Source organism: Xenia sp. Carnegie-2017, unplaced genomic scaffold (assembly GCF_021976095.1).
Source record: "Xenia sp. Carnegie-2017 unplaced genomic scaffold, XeniaSp_v1 HiC_scaffold_20, whole genome shotgun sequence".
NCBI lineage: Eukaryota > Metazoa > Cnidaria > Anthozoa > Malacalcyonacea > Xeniidae > Xenia > Xenia sp. Carnegie-2017.
In genome coordinates this window covers 6678009-6693062 of record NW_025813483.1, presented here as the reverse complement: position 1 = coordinate 6693062, position 15054 = coordinate 6678009, and the positions used below count along the sequence as shown (strand labels likewise).

Below are 15054 nucleotides of genomic sequence, written 5' to 3'. Positions count from 1 at the left end.
ATTCAATACTTCATTAGTAATAATGGGCCAATAAAGCCGGTCACAATGTACAATAATATGTCGAACTATCGTGGGAAGCTGTTTAAGGATCATATTATTCTATTGAAATACATGTTGCTATATATGTATTGCAGTTTTAGGATGCATGACTAAACCAACATGTAAGGTTTATGATTCGTTATCGTAAAGGACCCATGAATGATCTTGTGTAAATTGTAAAGTCTAAAAGAATGATTACGACATGATAAAGGATTGTAATGTCCGTAATGTATAAATGTATAGTTTCTAAGAAACTCGGCTGCACTATATCTGTGAGCAGTACTTAATAAGGGAATAGCAAAGAAGAAAGCGTTGAAATTCGAGAAAATAAAGAAATTGATTCTCAAAACGGCTATTTTGCTGCATTCAAATCTCGAACAAAAATTATCAAAATCTTAAAACTGCGCAGGAAGTCTTTCATGTCGGTCTTTATAGAGCGCTCACTTATGTAATCAGGAAACAGTCGTGTTGTGTTACCCTGTTAACACATGTGCTCAGTTAAGTGACCATTACATGAAAGCGAGACAGCTTCTTGAAATGAAGATTACTATCTCATTATATTGTGTGAGGGTGTGCGAGAACACAAAGAATTCGTTTGTTGTACTGTAAATTGCTGAAAGCCATTACAAACACAATTGTCTGAGCACGCGTGCCGACAAGCGACATGAGAGCGCAGTTTGATAACAGAATCAATATGCCGAGAAGTTTTAAAGTCGGCATTCGGTGAGCAAGTTATATTGCTTCATCATGATGATTAACCTTCACAAACAGCAGTGTCTTTCGTGTTCTGTCGTGTCGGAAACGAAGTTTGTCCACTGGCTCTCTCAGTCCATATTGTCTACCAAAGACTTAATTTCGCTCGTATTCTAAAAACAAATTCGCCCTCACTATTGAGTTGGGATTAGAAATCATCACATAATTATTCATCGGGACTGCATTTTCACAACACCGATTGCATGATTTAAAATATTTCAAAGAAAATCTTGTCATCGCAGTAGAAATGATTTAATTTGCCAAAGATCAGAAACATCGTGATTTTAACATCGCACACAGTGAGAGTGTGTGAATGAGCACTTACCATACAAGCGTTTATTAACTGACGACGATATGCTAGTTATGGTATTATTGTTGTTTTTTACTCTGAATTTGAAATATTCAGTCAATTTTAGCTTAAAGAATGTATGTCAACAATAATGCATAGCGCGTTATTCACAGCGTGACAGCCATTTTGTGTGTCGAGAAAATGGCAGATTTTTTATTGTAGTTCATGCAACTCATAGACAAACGATGATAATTGATGTAAAATAGAGTTTTTAATCCATATTTTTTTCTAACTTTTTCAGATGAAATATAGACGACGTAGTAATGAAATTGAATTCAGTGTGCCTCAAGCTCAAAAGCTAACGATTTGAACATAAACGAAAGCGCGCAGTGCATCTTGGTTGATGCACATTCTTTAAAGTAAATAATTTGAGTTCTCAAAATTGATTTGTGAATTTGTCCTTTAAACTTTTGAATGCAAATGAACAAGAAGTTGTGCAATGTCAACTCGAGTGCAAAATGGTACAGAGATCCAAATTCTCGCATTTGAATATCTAGTGTTTTGGCACATCATAAAAATTGATGTTTTTTTCGTGTACGTTGTTTTCGACAAAATACACATGCCATAGACAAATATATTTTTATATAATGTCGCTTCATTTACTAAGGAAATTCATAAATTTCATTCATCTGAAACACGTCTCTATAGCTACGAAAATGATTTTTTACCAAAGTTTGCAATAGAAAGTTTGTACTTTGTTGTGGAAGAACATACAGATCGACACTTTCTTTTCATTTCGAAATATACTGAAAATTTTACAAATAGAGTCTGTTTATATGAACATTCTGAATTGTGAATACATCCGTTCGTGAGCTGTTTTGATTCATTTTGACTTGTACGCTAAATCTACCCTAGCAAAATCAGTTGATTTGCAAATTCATGTATGTATGTTGTGCCTGATGAATGATGTATTTCTAAGTACAAAAAGCGACTTTTTATTTCGCCTAAAACTTTCAGCTCACACAAAACGATTGTGCTTGTGTGTATATTCCCAAATATTTAAATTATTTTGAAGTACTAAGTTTGACTAGCTCATGCCAGCGAGCTTGTTGATCTAAGAAAACATCGTGATTATTTAACGTATGTCACCAGCTCAGTCAAAAGCCATCTTTTTAAAGGCTTTACGTTTGTACACGTATTGAATTGAATTGTGAATGTTCATTTTTATGAATCAAAACATAAACGATAATGAGAATTACAAACCTTTCTAGTTATAGTTCTGCGCATGCGTTGTGTCCGATAATTTTTATCGAATTGTAATTGCAATTCAAGTCAAATTAGACTATGAATGTAACCTGTGTGTTCAGCTTAGTAAATACGCCTGCCATCACCTTACTCTATTGAACCCCTTCAAACGGAATACTTCTCAAACAGTAAAATGGTTCATTATTATGTAGTATTTATTTCAATAAAATGGATAAATCACAACATTTTGGATTAAACAAGACGATGAGATACTCTTGTTTATTGAAGTAAATGGTTTGAACCCGGGAGTATCGTAACATGTTTGTGGATGTAGATCGTCCAGGTGAGTAGAGTCCTGAGAAGGACTGTTGGTATTGATGTAGACTGACGTTTCTACATCAATACCAACAGTCCTTCTCAGCACTCTACTCACCTTGACAATCTTCATACACAAACTTGTTTATTGAGGTAACAACTAACAAGTACTACAAACATGCTGATGTTCACGACTCAAATCGGTCCCTTTTTCATTTGAATACAATCAATGAAAATGACATATCATTTTAGTATCCCAGAAGACCACAACTCTTCAAGTTTACGAGGCAATGGCCATCACGCAGGTATTGTTATTCTTTGTGTATTACGATTCAGTTATACCACAAGGAAAAATATTTCTTAGTCTGTCGATAAGATCCCCGAGGAAGTGTGAAAAACACACAAGGTGATTAATAACTTCAATATTTGTTGTACAAAATCAAGTTGTGTGAAAGCGTGTTCGCGTCAATCTGTTTTAAGCTTCATGTTTTATCTGACTCCAACCATGCATTTACCATTTTCGCCAGTGTTGACGGATAGTAATTTTACCTAAAGAGTTGCTCACAATGCAAAGTCCAAGAGTATTTTGTCTTTGTGTTTAATTGCTGTCATTGTTTTGGTGATTTGAATAACAATCTAATACACGTGTTGGTTCATTTGTGAACCCGAAGACAATATTTTTGATGATAGCGGGGATTATTAAATGTGAAAGATATTTTGGCTAAAATGGCAAGGTAAACAATTGCATGTTGAGCAATTTTAATAATACTTATAAGGCTTGCAGCAATATTATATTTTGAAATATTACTTAACTTTCTGGATGTTTTTTTATCGGCGAGCTGAGATGGGAAGGCAGAATAGCTACACTTTTATTGTGCATTTCACAATATTTGCGTTTCAACATTTTCAATTTATATTGAATGAAAAGGGGATATTTGGTTTGACAAAGCGATAAAGGCGTCGGCAAGATGTTTGATTTATGAAATGATACTTATATTCATGGCCATGCAGCAAGCGTGAAGTTCTTTTAAGCATGGCGATGATTAAAAGAACTTTTTAAACCATTTTGCATATTTGTGAGTGGAACATGGCGGCGCACTTGTTATTCATGACGACTAAACTGCCTAAAGTAGAGGAAAGAAACTCCTATTGCGCTGGCAACAACAATTTGTCATTCGTGTCACATAAATGAAACATACGTTTTCGATATTTGGTTTTAAGATCGCCTTCCAAAGCCTAAAGCCTCGTCGCACCCCCGTTCATGATTGCTGGTGGGTTTCGATGAAGTATCTTACCATAATAATAACTCTTTAGTCCTTCCCTATTCCTGTTGGGGCTATTTACTTTCTTTTTAATTTTCCGTTAAAAACAAGATCTCGAACGATAAACGTTCTTATTTTCGTGTTGAATTTCCATTCAGGACGTATACGCTTGACAGTGTCATAACAAAATTTTTTATTTTGCAAAACAGGAAAAACTACTTAATCCTGTAATCTTAACAGTAGTTAGTCGTTGCAATGACTGTAACTATTGTTGACTCGATTGTTGATATGTAGCAATTTGCATTATTTTGTCTACCTCGCCCATTTATATCTTTCAAAGGTACTGAAAGGTGCCATTGACGAAATTATCATTAAAATTTAGGCACTTCCTTTGAGCAATATACTGGATAGATGTTTTCTATTTCTACCATTGCTCAAGTTGTCTGTTACAATCTTTTGTCTTGTTTTGACGGCTTAAATGAATGAACGGTTTTGTTGATCGATATTGAATAGAACAAGATTAGAATTTTCAGTGCCAATATGTCTTTCAATATGTGCCGTTTGCTCACTGATCGGTCAAGGTCGCTGGTTGAAAAATATTTCTTTCTCCAAACAATTCGGTTTTTTTTACCTATTTTGTAATAGTATGACCAAAGTTTCCAAATATGGCTGTTACACAATTTGTAGCAGTTGCTACATTGACATGAAAAATGAAGCATGTATTACATAGATAAGCCTTTGTTCCATTCAAATTTTCACAATGATTGCATTTTGTAATGGAAGCATATGTTTCATACATATAATGGAGATTATGGAGATATCATTTTTCGCCTATTTTCGCACATTTCAAGTCGTTTTACAATTTAAACGTTGACAAGGATTCGCCATATAAAGAACTGAAAGCTTTTTATCACAAATTTTTTTAGCCGCACATTTGCTGCTGCTGTTGCCTTCAAAGCCTGGTTGGGCTTGCCTCAATTGCAAAGAGCATATGCTATGCACTAATTAGCGATGTATTTTAAATGAATATTATAAACATAACACATTTCAGCTGCCTTGTGTATTGTTAAGTAACCAATGTGCGTGTGTTGACAGGGTTCTCCACGCGGTTAATGGCTTTAAAATGAACTGTTAAAAGCAATGTCCGGTCAAAAAGCGACGAATTTAATTTTAAACTTCCGCTAACAAGCAAAGCCGCTTTTAACCTGCGTGTAGCGTTTGGTCATTTGAGCCTTCAAAAACCTGATATCTTTACGAATACGGTATCTTATGTGAAGTCGTATTTGTTTTCTCGATATAAGGGATTTAATTGTGACTTTACTTTATAGCTTTAATATAAAGTTACCAAAATATGTACTGATTGGTCAATTACAATATATTAGCATATTCCTGCACATAAAACATTACTATATTGTATGGAGAATTTGCAGTTCGATCATATCTAAATACAATGTGTAGTTTTATTTTTCTGGTGCTGTATTATCAATGGTAAAGGCTATGCAATTCTCGGGTAAATTTAAGAGAAGAAATTATCACCTCTTTTGGATTTCTGGGTTCACATCATGGTCTATACTTCAGCCATCTTAAGTCGATATTCTCGTCATCTGTATTTGCTATTTCATCAATTTTACCACGGTCAATCACGTTTCATCATAACAATTCTGGAAACTAGAAACTTTTATCGAAAAATTAAACATGAAGAGAGAATTTCAAGTTCACTGTCGACAGTTGCATGTTTAGTTATGCAAATAGAGTTGAATTGTTATTCTTATTAATTGAGCAACAATCGGTATGTTTGCCAACAAATTTCTTAACGGACGTTCATTCGTAAAATAGTCTTACCTAAAGCTCTGTTGACTTAATAGTCCGTTAGTTATAGACATTTAAAGGCTCGTAATTTATGTTCAGAAACGGGGAAATGTTTTATGATCCATTGATTGTTCAGTTTAAATCAAACTTTTTGACTTGAGCTTTGCCTTATCCAGGCTTGAATGAACAGCTATAGTAATTAAATAATTATTATTATTTTATTTGTAGGGTCGTGAATTTCAGTAATATTGACAAAACGTATGCAACAACGTAAACTTAACAAGGGGGAATATAATATTAACATTACATTGACAAAAGATGATCATACGCTAATGCAGTCTTGCAAAGAATCCTGTTGCAACTAGACACGCTTTTCAAATTAATAACAATTTCGTCATAGCACTGACACACACACTGACACACACACTGACACACACAGCATTTAAAATGCGCAAAACTTGACTTGACGAACTTACAAAAAAAAATTCTGTATCGTAAACCCAACAGACTTATTCCTTGTTACAAGAAGCGTGCTTTTGCAATTGTTAAACTCGTCTAACAATCACGTTGATATACATAGATTTCGTTCAATATTGTGCGTAGCTATAGCTCGCTTCTTGCAAAGTACGTGTGCTAGTTTTTTATCATGTGCTCCGAAACACGAAACGTAATCCTTAAAAAGATAAGAGTGACTATAAATAGATAGCAGTGCCTGCACGACGCGCTAATTAAAGTACGTTTTTTCGTTAAACGGTACGGAGACGTCAAAATTGTGTTCGATAATATTGAAAGTACATCGTTGATACATTTTCGTATCGGCAATGCTAAATTTACCTTGAACAACGTACGAAATAGTTTATTATTGTCATTATTGACACGCTATCGCTACCCGCCCTGTGTGTGCTCTTGACGTGGACTTTTGCTGTTATTTAAAAGTCAAACGAATGCCGTAAAACCCAAACACGTGGTTTTATTATTAATGTAGCAATTATAATCGATTGGAACTCTAGCTAGGTAAACTCACCAGCAGATATATGTTACGGCAAAGACAAAGTCTTCGTTTAAAGGGACATTTTGCGCAAGACTTGTAGAATGAAGGATACGCTTGACTCATGATAACTTTCATGAATAAAACTTATTCTAGGCTAATCCTCTACAACCTTTAATTAACGTGATACATAAAACAAAATCTACAGCGTTCCCTTGTATACATTTATGAATCATTTGAAGAAATCGGTAGAAATTTGCGCTGCTTTACGCTTTGTCCACATTGCACGTTAGCATTATGGTATTTCCACCAATCAGGACGCAACGTTTTAATGATATGTCAAGTGCACAGCAGTAATTGTTGACTGGTCTTCCCAGTGCCATTATTCTTGCATATGACCCGTACATGAATGATTACCGCGCGAGCTACTCGAGAAGTGCTCATTCGCTTCACCATTGCGTCGAGAAGAACAACAGCGAAGGGATCATTAGTTTTACAACTCAAAAAAATATGGCCCTAACAACAGGTTTTTACCCTTTCATCGAAGATGTGGCTTTGAAATTTGAAAGACAGTCGATCAAAGAGAGCTTTCAGCTGCCGGATTGTCGACAACGTTGGCAGACGAAAGATTACGCGTTATATTTACAACCGAAATTCGGCTTCACTACGGACACCGCGGTCTTACGAACTGTTTCACCGTTCGAGTTTAAAGCCAATGGCGACTTTATGCCAAAGAAAAACGATCGCGCTCAAAAGCAAGCGAATAAAGCAACAATTAGACACAGTTCTAGAAATAGCCCCAAACGCTCTACGGACAAAAAACACCAGCTTACTGTCAGCCAACAATTCACTATGGACTCGGGTCGTGTGAGTCCTGTCAAAGCAAACAAAAGTATCGCGTCTAAAGCCTTGGAATTTGAAAGCGCTGTGTCTGACAGTGAGGACGACGAAATTTCGGGTTTCTTTTTTAGCGAGTGTTCTAAAGGTAGAACCTGCGTTTCACCAAAAACGACAGACATTAAAAATAGGTGCCCTCTTATAAAAAATCACACGCGGAAAAGATCAATCGAAGAAGAGGATCATCTTTCTGTGAAAAGAATCTGCAGACCAAGTTTGAACTTCGATAAAATGCTTTTGCACAATGTGGACACAAACGCCAGCAGTTATTTTATACCTATCGCCCCCTAGCATACAATATCGTGACTGAAGATCTTTCTTTGTATCCACACTCGTGTGTTCAAGTGTTTAATAGTGAAGTGATGAATTCATGAGCGAAAGATAGCGGGTTGCTGCCGTATAAACTTGCCTGAATTTATTTTTCCTCCTATGGGAGTTTAGTTGTGAGATTATACATTAATGGGAGGAATTAGCAATCAATTAATTTAGTTAGTACGGTATGTTCATTCGCCCAATTCATGATTGTCTCGTTTTCTTCCAAAGTATTGTAATTTAAATTAAATATTCAACGTCAAACGTTCTCATGCAAGAAATTGGTTTGTTCATTGTTGCAATTGTGGGTAATGGCAATACTATATATCGATTGTCTTGTATCTGAAGCGGTTTTTCAATGTTTTTCTACGTTCGATGTCGAAAAAAGCCCGTATTTTTTGTACACAAACGAAAATTTCGATATTCATTTCACACATCACTCCCCACAGTGATTATGGCTATTTAGGAATTTTGAAATGGATTGCAGGTTTTAACATAATGTTTACCATGTAACGTGTGATATTTTAAATATTAAAAAGAAAATATTTATGGCAGAATAAAATATGTGCAATATCCGTACTTGGTACTATCCAAGCCATTCATATAGACTTATTTATGTCGGTATATATCTATATTTTTTAAAATATGCGGGAAATATAGTTTTATTAACCTGATTTATGAAGATCATTAATCAGATAAAATCTTTTTTTGATAAACACGAAGCAGAGAAGATTCTTTGTTAAGATTTCGCTCTCATTTTGCTGCAACACAGACTTGGATGTAAAGAACGCGAATCGGTATTATAATTATATTTAAAATCTGTAGACAAACCTGTTTTTTATTGTTTGCTTAAAGAATTAACGAGAATTGTTCGCAATCGTTCTTAAATGGCATGTTTCACTGATGTTTGATGAATGCCAAGTGATTAGGAGTCAGTTTGGGCCAAATTATTCTTGGTTAGGAGAATATTCAAAATCCTATCAGACATGAAAGGGAGCGTATGTAATCCGTTAACAAAATGCATGGCAAATGAGATGATTTTATGGGAACAAGCAACATACAAGCAAAAGACAATCGAGAACATCTCTGAGACTGACATCATGACACAAACACGACAATTGAAGACAAGCTAGACAATACGACAAACATTGGTAACGAGCTTTAAGCACAGTTAATCTGTGTATATACTACCTGTTATAAAATACAGATCGCGCATGAATGACCCAGAAAAGGGATTTAAACCAGACATAAACACAGTTAACAGGGTAAAAAAAACCGAAATAATATTGGACACACTCACCCAGGTCTTGTTATGTGTAACGTGGGACTCTATACGTCTTTTGATCAAATCACGTGAGCTTTGGATTTCATGTGAATGCTCTAAGCTTGTTGTCAATTCGTAAAACAGTGAGTGTGCTTTGGCTATAGTCATATATTTTTGAAGTACTTCTTTGAAAGTGTATAAAAATTCTTTTTGCTTGACATGAATATATTTTGAGCATTTTCTATATAAAAGTCGCGATGCGTTATGTCCATATTTAAAGAAGCTTTGACTGGCTTCAGGTCAGATTCAGACAATGTTTTTGGGTAATGTTTAGTTGCTCCGTCTCAGTCTCTCAGACCGCTTTCACGGACCGCCAGATAACACGTTTAAAGCCCTATTATCTTCCATATAAACTTTAGATGACGTTTTTGTTAAGATACACAGCTTAATGCTTTTGTATTATTGACTGAAATGAAAGCTCGCCATGATAGGAAACTACTAATTGTCTTTCATAATTAAATATATTGAAGGTGATTTTGGCTTGCATTCATCTGGATCTATAGAGAACACAAATGTATCAAACACAAACCTTACATTTTAATGACTATCTATGTATAAAACAAAAAGCTATCCAGGCAATCTTTTCTACGTCAAAGCGCTGTGCTGATGCGTATTTTCAACGGTTTGTTGTATTTTTACTGCATTTTGCGAGACAGGATGTGGCCATTAAAAGAAAGCCACGTTTACTCGAAAACACAACGATTAAATTATCACCAGTGCTGCAAGGCAGGTGAAGTGGAAAAGTGTCTTGTAAAAATTCAGTTTCCCACGATGGTGCATGCTGGTCTAATGTCTAGTTTACACGCTAAGACAAAGCTTGCACAGTTGCTAGACTTTCAATACAGGTAATAAGGATGCATGGACCGTTTTGTCTTTCTCGATCCTTGAACAAATACAACAACCAGATTATTTCATGAAAATTTAAACTCCACACGATTTATGCATGATAACAATGTTCATAATTATACATGTATATCAGTGAAAAAATATAATATATTAAAGAAAAGCATTTAGAATCTACATCTTATCTTTTGCTTGCAGACGAGATAAAAACTTTTATTAAGTGCAAAAAGCGTAATTGCAACGTCACGTCTTTATGTTATGTATAGTAAAATAATTGTACTGCTCCATTTTTTATGAATAAAATTTGTTTTTAATGACTTAACTCTAGAATTTTACTTATCCTTAAAGAGGAATTCTACAATTCTTTAACAAGGAGTTCTCTTTTCAGGTGTGTGGGATTCCTGGTGTTAAATATGCCTTAATAATGATGACGTACAATATCAGCGAGAAAAACTTCCGTGTCAAAATCAGTACAATCTTGTTGAGAAGATGGTTTGGTTTTTGATAAATTTGCTTTGAGGATTGCACATGATTTTGAAAACCAAAGTATATTGTTTTTGCTTCTCGATTTGTGCTGTCGTGTAACTCGTGAATGTTTGTTTGCGTCGTCTGTTTGACATGCTGGGTTTACGACTTATATTTAGAAATAACAACTCTTACAAAGAGCGACGGGAAGTTGTTTTCCTTTAATATGATTGGCTGTAGAAACTTTCAAATTTTGCATATTACCAATGCTGCAATCAATTTTTATTTAAGTTTCACTATTATATGCCCTTTATATTAATATTAAGATGTCTATGGTTAAACAACAAACCGATAGAATTTACTAGTAGTTCAGAATCAATCATTAATTCAGAATCGAGCAAAAATCATTCATGTATTATCTCAAACGCTTGGGCATGGCAGGGGGCCTCATTTTGATGGGTGTGCTATTTGACTTTGGTCAAAGTTTGCAGTTGAAAAATACCTTGGACCAATATCCAAAAACTGTTTGCCAAATCTTCTTCACTTAGAAGCAGACAGATTAATTGGATGCATCATTTTTCTTACATTTGTCTCGGTGTTTACATAGCTTCGATCTACTAAGAACTGAACAAATATCTTAAACAGTGTTGGTCACACAAGGACTAAAGTCTAGAGAGTTAAGCCTTTTCCAAAATGACGCATTCGGATGTCATTCGCTTTCGTATATTTCTATTGTAACACGTGTAATTTGCAACTATATTTGAAATTTCAACGCCAGGAAAAGAGCTATCTTAAAAGTAAATTAGTTAGCGCTTTCATTGACGCAAACACTCCAGTGTTCTGAAGCAATATTTGCTTTCGCTTTGTGTTAAACAAACTATTTATATCCATATGTTTGCTGAACAAATTCGGCCTCAACTGCTTCATAAGGCAATAAGCATTCTTTGACAACAATGATTAAGTCGAAATTCGTTATTGTGGATTAAATTTTATGTGAAAAGGATTTAAATACAAGCGGAGTATCTTTAGCTTTCAATAACCGAGTACATAAAGACGTTAAAAGGTTTTTGTTGGACTTACAGCACAAACAACCTACAGTGCCACCAGCTGCTTTTATCTTGAGTTGACTAATGGGAATTTTGCTTCTCGACTTAACAATAATCCGTTCATATTGAGAAATTTGACGCAATTTTGTTTCTAAGCTCACATTTCTCTCGCTTTGAATGTAATAAAGTAGAATAAACGTTCTTGTTTATGAGGAAACACTGTCCCTGCCATTTTATAATGCAAATGCAATTGTATTTGTTTATTTAGTAAAGCGAATGCTTTGGTAATGATGACAAAAGAAAATGTTTCTTCAGTTGAATTCCTCTTAACCCAAGCCTAAGTTTACTAAGATCCCAACAAGTTCGAGTCTTAGCTGAACGGGACTCCTTTCAAAGGCCAGTTTCGAATAAGTACAGTGCAAAATTATTATTTTTTATATGCGCGTTCACTTATGGCAGCCTCACAATGGTCATGGAATCAGATTCGCGAATCGTGGGCAACTTTGCAAAGTTTTTGTTTCTAACTTTAATCTGTTCTGAACTTATGTGTTTCTTCAACCGAATCGTTTCAGTTATTGTCTCATTTTTTTTGGATAAAACTCTGTCTTATCGCCTATCGTCTTGCCTTCTAGAGACGAATGAGCCAAGTATTTCAGAACCAGGCTTCGAAAATACCATTCGGCAGGCAGTGCCTGCATGTCATGAATTGCAGGCTCACAAGTATCGTCAACGCTTTCATGTTACTTCTTGTAACATTTCCCAACACTGAATCATCATTATTAATGATTTTTTAGAGCATGGTTGTAAAAAATAATTTCACAAAATTATAACTATCCCAGGTAAGGCTGTGTGGCATCTTAAAGGTGGCAAAAAGCAAAGCTCTCAGCAAAAATAAGTTAAAGGAAACTTTCGTAAAACAATTCTATCAAACATTATAAAAACCATCAGGCTCATACTATAAATTTTACAACTGTATATAAACGCAGAAGAAGCACATTTTAGTCCTAAATATCGTACGTTTTCTACTTCTCAAGATGGCGGCTTGCCTTACTAATAACTATAGAATTTTGGTGGTATGAGATATTTAGTAGATTGGGTTCTATGAACCTGTTCGTATGAGACGGGCCAGCCTGCCTAAGCCGGGCTAGCAAGTTTGCCGAGGCCATTCATATGATCCCAACTGGTGTCCAACAGTTTTGTATTCAACTTCCGCGCGCAAATGTTGTATTTAGTGGGAAAATTAAAATGTTTTTAGACTCATATATTACAACAGCCCTCTCGTATCCCCCACTTCCCATATAATCCTTGAGTCGTCGAGTTTGCGTCAGCGGTTTGGTTAAATTACAAAGAGCTTTTGAGCTTCCAATGATATCCTTTTTCATTCCATAACCTTCAGACACAGTATAGGGCAGGGGTGGGCAACTTCTCCAGTCGGCGGGCCAGATTTAGGAAAATGAAGTTATTGGTGGGCCGAATTATTACATGAATAATATTCAATATTAGATGGTCGGATACAGTCAAAATCCCTTCAGGGGCCGGACCCTGCCCGCGGGCCGTATGTTGCCCACCCCTGGTATAGGGAATATACAGTATAGGGAATATGCTGTATATTTAATAAGACTACTGGATGTCGTAAGCCATTTCATCATTCCTATTGGTCAGAAATTACAATTGACAGGCTGCCACTACGGTAGATACGCGTGGCACAAGAAAATTCAATGGAGCGGCTCTACTGTATATTCTCTATATTGTGCCTCAGAAATGATAGAGTATTCCTCAAATAAATACAAGTCCAAATCGCATTTTTCCATGGTTGAGAATTGTGTGCAGTAAACCAGGTAACACGCAAGAGAATCTTCAATAAATGTATTCAATTCCCAAAAGTGGAAAAAGGCAATTTTATTTGAAGGTTAATCCATCATTTCTGATTGTTATGAAATGAAAAACATATCATTGGAAAGCTGAAATGCTTATGTTTTATGGCTTGTAAAACATAAACAAAAAACACACTATAAAGTACACGATAACATGTTAAATTTCGATGCACTTTTTATAAGCACTATAGTTGCTTTGATAGTAAAAACAAAATGGATTAAACAAAATAAAAAAATGAAACAATTAGAAAGACGGGATAGTTTGAAGTTGAAAGGGATCTTTGACATCAATGTGTTGGATACGCTAGTAACGTGTTCCATTTATAGCTTCTTTGACACAGTCGACATAAAATGGTCGACTGCAATGAAACATACAATTAGAATAATGGAGTTCTTTCAAGATCACGCTTCTTTGTCTGGGTTTCCCGTCCATCGGTAAGTTTTATAGCGCGAAAGAAAGAAAGCGTGAATTGTTAGTAAAATGAACGAAAAGATCATGATGATGAAGCAAATGTCCTACGTTGCTAAAAATGATAAGAAAGTTTCCAGTGATTGCTATTGATTCACGAAAATGGCGGTATTGTGTATCAACCATAGTCTCAACAGGTCTATTGTGGCACGTGTCACAATGTCGCCAAATGTCGGTCATGCATGACGGGCGCACGTGTCATTCAAAAAAACAATATCTGCCTATTTTTATCACCTAATCCTATTTCCAACACCACTTGAAACTGCTTACACGAAGACCCGAGTGTTTTCATGCCACCATCACTGCGATACGAATGCAACATAGTAAAATTACAACTAAAACGACCTTCAACTTTGATCATATGCAAAAGATGCATTTCCTATTTTCCAGGCGGACCGATTTGGGGATTGTTTTATTAACTATTTTGCTCCTTCAACATAAATTTGTGTTAGTGTTAGCTATTTTCAATAATATTACTATATACTATTAATGCTTCATGCATAGCAGCATTTTCTATAAAACTATTTGTGTATGTAATTTACATCTATGAACTGCTATTTGTAAATATTAATAAACTGTTCAACTAACTATAACTATCAATTTCGTCTGACAGAGGCAGTTCATTTTCAATTTTGCTTTATTTTTGATGATGACTAATCTTGATAAGTTGTCTGCCAAACAATCTCTGCCATTTTAATATTGAAAAAGCTTTTGAAAAATTTTATGGCAAATTGGCATTCAAGAAAAGCGCAATCACTCGTAACCGCATAACTATGTACAATATGGGGGCATTCGCTTATGGCTTGCTTTTTTATATATCTATCGTTCGTAGAGTTGGTGATTTTACTGATGTGCTGTCAGACTATAATTCTTTGCCAAAACAATTAAAAACAAACGATGTTTAAAACGAAGGAAAACCTCGTACGGAGATGAAAAATTATTCGCCATCTTGACTAATTTTAATTGTTTAACAACATGAGACCATTGAACTAAAATATATGGAACGCCAACTTAAGCAAATAATTGAAGCAAAATCTTACACTCAGACACGCGAGTTTAGACCCAAACACGCGTGTTTAGTGTTTTGAGATTCTGAAAATTGTTGATTACACACTCGTGTCTGA

At 35.2% G+C, this 15054-nt stretch overlaps 2 long non-coding RNA genes across 2 annotated transcripts; one reads left to right on the top strand and one right to left on the bottom strand.

Annotated features, from left to right (window-relative positions):
- Positions 1–5212: 5212 nt before the first annotated feature.
- On the bottom strand, positions 5213–9323 carry LOC124442298. Its single transcript, XR_006947202.1, has 2 exons — positions 9210–9323; positions 5213–5578 (listed from the first exon to the last, which is right to left on the bottom strand). It is a non-coding gene; the product is annotated as an uncharacterized LOC124442298 (long non-coding RNA).
- Positions 9012–10938, top strand: LOC124442299. The gene is made up of 2 exons (XR_006947203.1): positions 9012–9316; positions 10465–10938. It is a non-coding gene; the product is annotated as an uncharacterized LOC124442299 (long non-coding RNA).
- Positions 10939–15054: the final 4116 nt, after the last annotated feature.